We start from the raw sequence: 6,690 nt of genomic DNA, 5'->3' as shown, positions 1-6,690 counted from the left end.
AGTTGTTGTATTAAAAAATGTGTTGAAATGATGTTTGAAATTAAAATGACAAATTTGTCCCTAAAAAAATATTTTTTTAAATTGCTATGAAGGGGTAAAATCGTAAAATGTTCATTGATGGAACATTTTCTCTAGCTGACAGTGTAGGCTACCTACACTGCCGGCTGTGCAGTCCTTTTTTTTTTTTTTTTTGTGAAAAAGCTTGCAAAAGTGGCTTTTTGGCTAAAAAAAATTTTTAGGCTATAATAGCCTCTTTAGGCACTTCCTAAACAGCGCCAATAATTAATGGCGTTTTTTATTAAACACTATTAAAAAAAAGTCACTAATTGTTAATTTTCAGTGACAATTTAAAAATTATCACAAAAAATATCACTAATTATAAGTTTTAGCGATGGTTTAAAAAAAACGTCATAAAAAAGTCGATAATTTTCAATTTTCAACAATAGTTTAAAAATTGTCACATAAAAACATCACTAACTGTAAATTTTAGTGACAATTTATAAAAATCGTGATAAAAAAAAAGTCACTAATTATCGATTTTTAGCAATATATGCAAAAAATTGTCACAAAAAATAATTTTTAATGACGATTTTACTCTAATTTATTTTTAATAAGACTTAATGAGAATTAAATTTAATTCTTAGGACCTATTGATAATTAATCGTATTTTTCAATTCTCTTTTTGCCCCATAAGATTACCAAAATAGATTAAAAAAAGAAGAAGCAAACATTATAACATTGTAAGCAACTTTAATAACTGCACTAAACAGCACCTAATAACATTTAAGTCAGTATGAAAAATTGTGAAGCTTTGTAGTTTTTTGTCCTGCTATGAAACACAATTGGAGGGAGGCACCAATATTGATATATGGGCACTCATATTGATTCCCACAATGTGGCAAAGAAGACTAAAGGGTTATTTTAGGAACATCACTAAAAGTTAATTTTTTTGGCTTTTTTATATATATAAAAAAAAAAGTATAAAAAATATAAAAGATAATATGACTCAAAATGAATTAAAAGTTGAAAGATAACTTTTAACTATCTTTCTAAAATAACCCTGAGATTCAACCAAATATGCATTGCCTGCATTAAGATTTAAAACTTGTCATTTTCATTCACTACAAGAAAAAACACCTTTGGCGATTAAATTTTTAGTCATCAAAAGTCTGTTTTTAGTCGCCGAAAGTCAAGTTTTTACTTTCAGCGACTAATTTTTTTAATCGCCCATTTTGTCGCGTATATATGGTCGCCAGAGGTATTGGCAACTAAAATTTTTTTAGTCCGCAAAAAATAGCTCTTTAGCGACCAACGATTTAGTCGCCAATAGTGATTTACACTTTTTAAAATCACACATTTAGCGACTAATCTTTTAGTCGCCAATAGTCCATGAATCGCCGACTAAACCGTTTAGTCGTCCAAAATAAACACTTTTGGCGACTAAAATTTTAGTCGCCAAAGGTGCTTCCGTGGAAAGAAAAAAAAATCAACTTTTTTGCTTTTTCTGAGATTTGAACCGCCAACCTCTCCCACATTCTAAACCTTTAGCAATACACTCTCTCCACTATGCCACTACAATACCACATGAATATATATGCAACATATATTATTTATATACTATATTGACCCGTATTAATGTCTAGCTATATATATAAAAATAATTATTTTTATTCAATATAATTTATGTAAAAAATAAATTATATACTAAAAAAAAATTAGATCACTTTTGGCGACTAAATCTATTTTTTAGTCACCAATTATATAGTTTTTGCTACTAATTATATTTCAGTCGCTAAAAAAATTCATTTCTGCCGAAAAACCTCCACTTTTGGCGACTAAACTGAAATTTAGTCGCCAAAACCTCTACTTTGGGCGATTAAACTGCATTTTAGTCGGCAATTCTTGACTTTTAGCTACTAAATTTTTTTTAGTAGCCAAAAAGCTTCACTTTTGGCTACGAAATTGATTTTTGTCGGTAAAACACGTATAATCAGCGACCAAACTATTTTTTAGTCGCCAAAACCTATACTTTTGGCTACTAAATGTTTTCAGTCACCAAAAACCTTCTCTTTTGGCTACTAAAATTTTTTTAGTCGCTAAAACTCCTATATTTGGCAACTAAACTGAGTTTTAGTTGCTAAAACCTCTACATTTGGCTACTAAACTGTTTTGGTTGCCAAAAGTGACTTTTGGCGACTAATTCCATTTTAGTCGCCAATTCTGCTACTTTCAGCGACGAAAAATCTATTTTTTGTCGCGAAATCTGCTTTTTCTTGTAGTGGTTATTATGATTCCAAAATCCGATGCAGTGCGATGCATGTAATCCATACAATATTTCTAGGGTTTAATCTGGATAAGTATTTAAGAATAGCTAAACCTAGAGCCATATTATCCATCCAACTTTAAATTCCCAAACTCCCAATTTGATCAACTAGAAATGTTTGGTGGGAACGTTCAATTTCTAAAGAAAGGCGACTGTTGCTAAATTGGAGTATATATGGGAAAACAACATGTACTCAACTTTATTCTTATTTCTGGAGAGGTTGTTTCTGTGCAAATTGAAAAGCTGTCAATTTTGTGTTGCGTGTTGTGCAAAATTTTGATGGCTTGTAAATAAGACTTCAAGATATCTATGAACTTCAAACTTTTTCTTTCACTTTCTGGGTAGAAATAAAGGGGAAAGAAATGCCCGAAACGTTTGAAATTCTCACAAAACGAGAAAGCAAAGTTTTCTTCTGAACTGTAAAGCTTCTGTGGTTGTCATCCCATTCAGGAAAATATTATCTTCTTCACATTAACTATGGTATGATTCATATGGAATTCTTCGTGATATATATCTCTGACTATACTGATATTAAGAGCTCTTAACAATAATATCACAAATACTACAATATATGTAAAACTACATATTTTTCAGTTAGTATCAATGGAGGCTATTAGCAACACCCTAATAAATATTAAAAAATACATTTAATCAATACAAAAAAAATCTTCTTTTTTTAAGTAGTGTGTAGTGAGATATCAATTAGCAGATGGCTCCTTTCTTTATAAAAATATCACTCACCTATTTCTTTTCTTTTTTTCTTTTTTACCAAGCGCTTCTAATTAATTATTTATTTATTAATACACACATCATAAAAAATAAATTGACAAAATTAGTATCAACGTAATGTTGGGATTTTAATATTCTGCTAAAGGACAAGAAGAACAACACGTGTAATTGCCAAAAGTTACAAGAAAATAGACAGTTTCAATTTGTTTTTCTTCCTTTTTTTTCTTTTTATTGAGTCTAATTTATGTGATTTATTAATACAGCAATGCAAAAATTCAATCATATTGGAGACCAAAAATGCTTAGAAACTCTAATTAGAGTTGTCATTAGTGATGTGATGGTAGGTCCCATCTATTGTTACTATCAATTTTATTTTATTTTTTTTATCTTATTCAAAATGTGTTTAGAATCTTTAAATTAGAGATTTTCAGCATCACTGTATTGGAGACACGAGGAACATATAAACCAATGGGTTTTTACTCATGGACAAAGTCAAGATATTGCTGTTAACTGGGCATATGGGATGTCACATCAAATCTTATATAGTGGGAATGGACTGTGCTTAGATACATTTCTCCATTTTCTATATATAAAAACAATTATAATTAAGAATAATTGTTAAAAAGTCTAACTTAAATGGGTATAAGGTATTAGTAAATATTTTTTATTGATGAAAAATTTATTTTTTGTGAAATAATTTGATGATAAGTCATTTTATTTATTTTTAAGGCCTTTTTGTTTCTCATCTTACCTTTTTGTTTGTTGAATTTTTTTTTATTTGTCAAAATTTTTTTATTCTATCTGTTGAAAATCTATTTGTGTGAAATTCTTGTATGTTGCAATTCTTGTCCTATTTTTTCCTATCTGTTTGAAATTCTAGTTCTAGTTTTCCTACTTGTTGAAATTCATCACACAAATTTGTTTAAATTCACACATGGATCTTATCTATTTTTTTTTTCTATATGTTCATCACCAACAACAATAACAACAATAACATATGCGTCTATATTATCATCAACAACAAAGAAACCAGATTAAAAATAAAAAACAAAAATAAAATCCTATATGTCTCTCTTTACATTTCTATGATCTATTCAATTTCAAAAAAAAAAAAACATATCTATTCAAATTCACACACAGATCTTATATTTTTTTATTGTTTTATCTGTTCATCAACAACAACAATCATCAACTACAAAAAAAGAAAAAAAAAAGTAGATCTGTGTGTGAATTTGAACCACCACCGCCCAAATCCACCGTCGTCATCGCCGATCTGTATAAATGATCTAGGTCTAGGGTTAGGGTTTGAGAATGGAAGAAAGAGAATAAAAAATAAGAGAAAGACAGAAGAAGATTTGTTTTGCTCAAATTTGAGAAAAGATGAGGAGATTTAGGTATTCAATTATCATTTTGAAGAGCTCTGGTGGCGGCTTTTCGGAGAGAGAGTGGTAAAGAGTTTGGTTCTTCATCTAGAAGTCTAGCCAGCCCCCCTTCTCTCTCTCTCTCTTTGTTTCTCTCTCACTCCTTCTTGTAGATGTTGTGCCACTTTTGAATACGGATCTTATTAGAACGAGTACCAGTCTGAGCGGCGACAAGTTTCTTGAGCTCTCTAATGGTGTCGTCGTCGTTGCACTTGACTCTTATTTTCTTTCCAACCGATCATTCAAGGCCACCTCGATTATCTTTCATCTTCTTCATCTCTATAACTGTTTGAACGTTGAGAAATGGAAGTTGAATTCGAAACCCTTCATCTCTCTCTCTCTCTCTCTCTCTCTCTCTCTCTCTCTCTCTCTTCATTTTCTCTCCTTCCTCCACAAACTGGACCCTTCTATGTAAGGGAGGACGTCGGTATTCTCAAGGAGGCAAAACAGGTAGCGGCGATGGAGCGGAGGATGGGGATCGCTGGTGATGGAGACGAATGAGAAAGAAAGGAATAGGAGAGAGACGGTTTAGCATTTAGGGTTTGGTTTGAGTATAGAATATATATACATGGGGTATTGTAGTCATTTTACCTAAACTTATCCCTATAGACAAAGTATTTCAGCACTTAGACCTTTGACCAAAGAAAGTTCAAATTTGGACTCTTGGACAGAGCACCCTTATAATTTTCATGATCGAGTAAATAATTACATGCACAGTAAATTCATAAACAGAGAAAAGGATGAAACATTCAAACAAACAACACGAGATTGATGAGTTTCTTTTGCTCAATTTCACAAATTTTCTTTTATGTGTATCTCTCAATAAGATCACAAAACTACTATAATAGAGTTACAATTATATATATTATTAGCCTCAAATCCAATCCTAAAACGATAACGAAATAGTATAGACACATCAAACTTGAAAAAAGAAGAAGAAGAAATTATTTGCAACTTACTATAATAGAAATTGTTTGTTTGGTTGATTAGATTGACCAATGATTTGATGATATTTTTATTCCTCACTACAATGAATTATTTAAGGGTACACTAAAATAAAGGAGATTGCTGTGGGGGGCATGGTTTGCTAATCGCCCTTGGTTCAATTTAAAGAGTGCGAAAAAAAAAAAAAAAGGAAAGAAAGAAAGAAAGAAGATGTAATAAAGTTTCTCATTTATCAAAACATGTCTGCACATTTGTTTTTTAACTTACAAAACTCCAAACAAGCCCAAAAAGTTAACTTTTTAAGTTTGGTTCGAGATGCTTTTTTTAAGCAAACAGTTTTCAAATTGCAAATAAGTTGTAAATAGTAAATCCCACCCCTATCACGAAACAAAAAACAAACAAAAATAAATAATAAATAAATAAAAAAGAAGGATGACGAAGGTGCTTTCAAGAATTATTGTTTTTATAGAAGCTCAAACTTAATGGTGTACTAAATAGAGGAAATTGATTTGTTAAAATATAGCATTGCAAAATGTTATTTGGGGAGCGCACAACCTAGTCTATGCAAACTAAAACTAAACATGAAATAATTAATTAAGTACATAATGCAAGCCTCTTTCACCACTAATCAGTGTAGTTGTGTAGCATAGGCCTCATAAATTAAGTAACACTCTTGTAATTAATTGGATTCCAGTGAGTGGCAAACATTAGTTGGAATTGATTTGATCTAAACCTAAGCTTTTTTTTGGACTTTTTAGGAGGGGGTCTTATGTAATTATACATAAATTAATTAAATTGAAACTCCAACCAAAAGGGAAATCATAGTGCCCTAACACAAAATGTAAAATAGAAAAAGATACTATTAATGAACTGTATATTTGAGTGCATTTTTAAGAGATTGAGGATTAATTCAACTAAACTGGGGTAGGGTGCAACCTGTGTTGGTCTAGGCCTAACTTAGGGAGGTTGCAACTTAGTCCCTACATATTAATTAAAATACTATTAATGAACTGTATATTTGAGTGCATTTTTAAGAGATTAGGGTGCAACCTGTGTTGGTCTACGCCTAACTTAGGGAGGTTGCAACTTAGGCCCTACATATTAATTAAGAACAAACTAAAAGGAGAGATAGTTGTAATGGATGCTAATCTCTTATGTGTAAACCCTAAATTCTGAACATTAAAATGAACCATGGTACTTGAGTGTTGGAATAAATTGTCTTGAATTCTTCAATTGGTGGTCTTCAGGTCTACAAAACTTGGTGATGATCTT

The sequence above is a fragment of the Camellia sinensis genome, chromosome 13, assembly GCF_055761805.1.
Source record: "Camellia sinensis isolate YWXY chromosome 13, ASM5576180v1, whole genome shotgun sequence".
Lineage (NCBI taxonomy): Eukaryota > Viridiplantae > Streptophyta > Magnoliopsida > Ericales > Theaceae > Camellia > Camellia sinensis.
Note: the sequence above shows the minus strand (reverse complement) of the source record.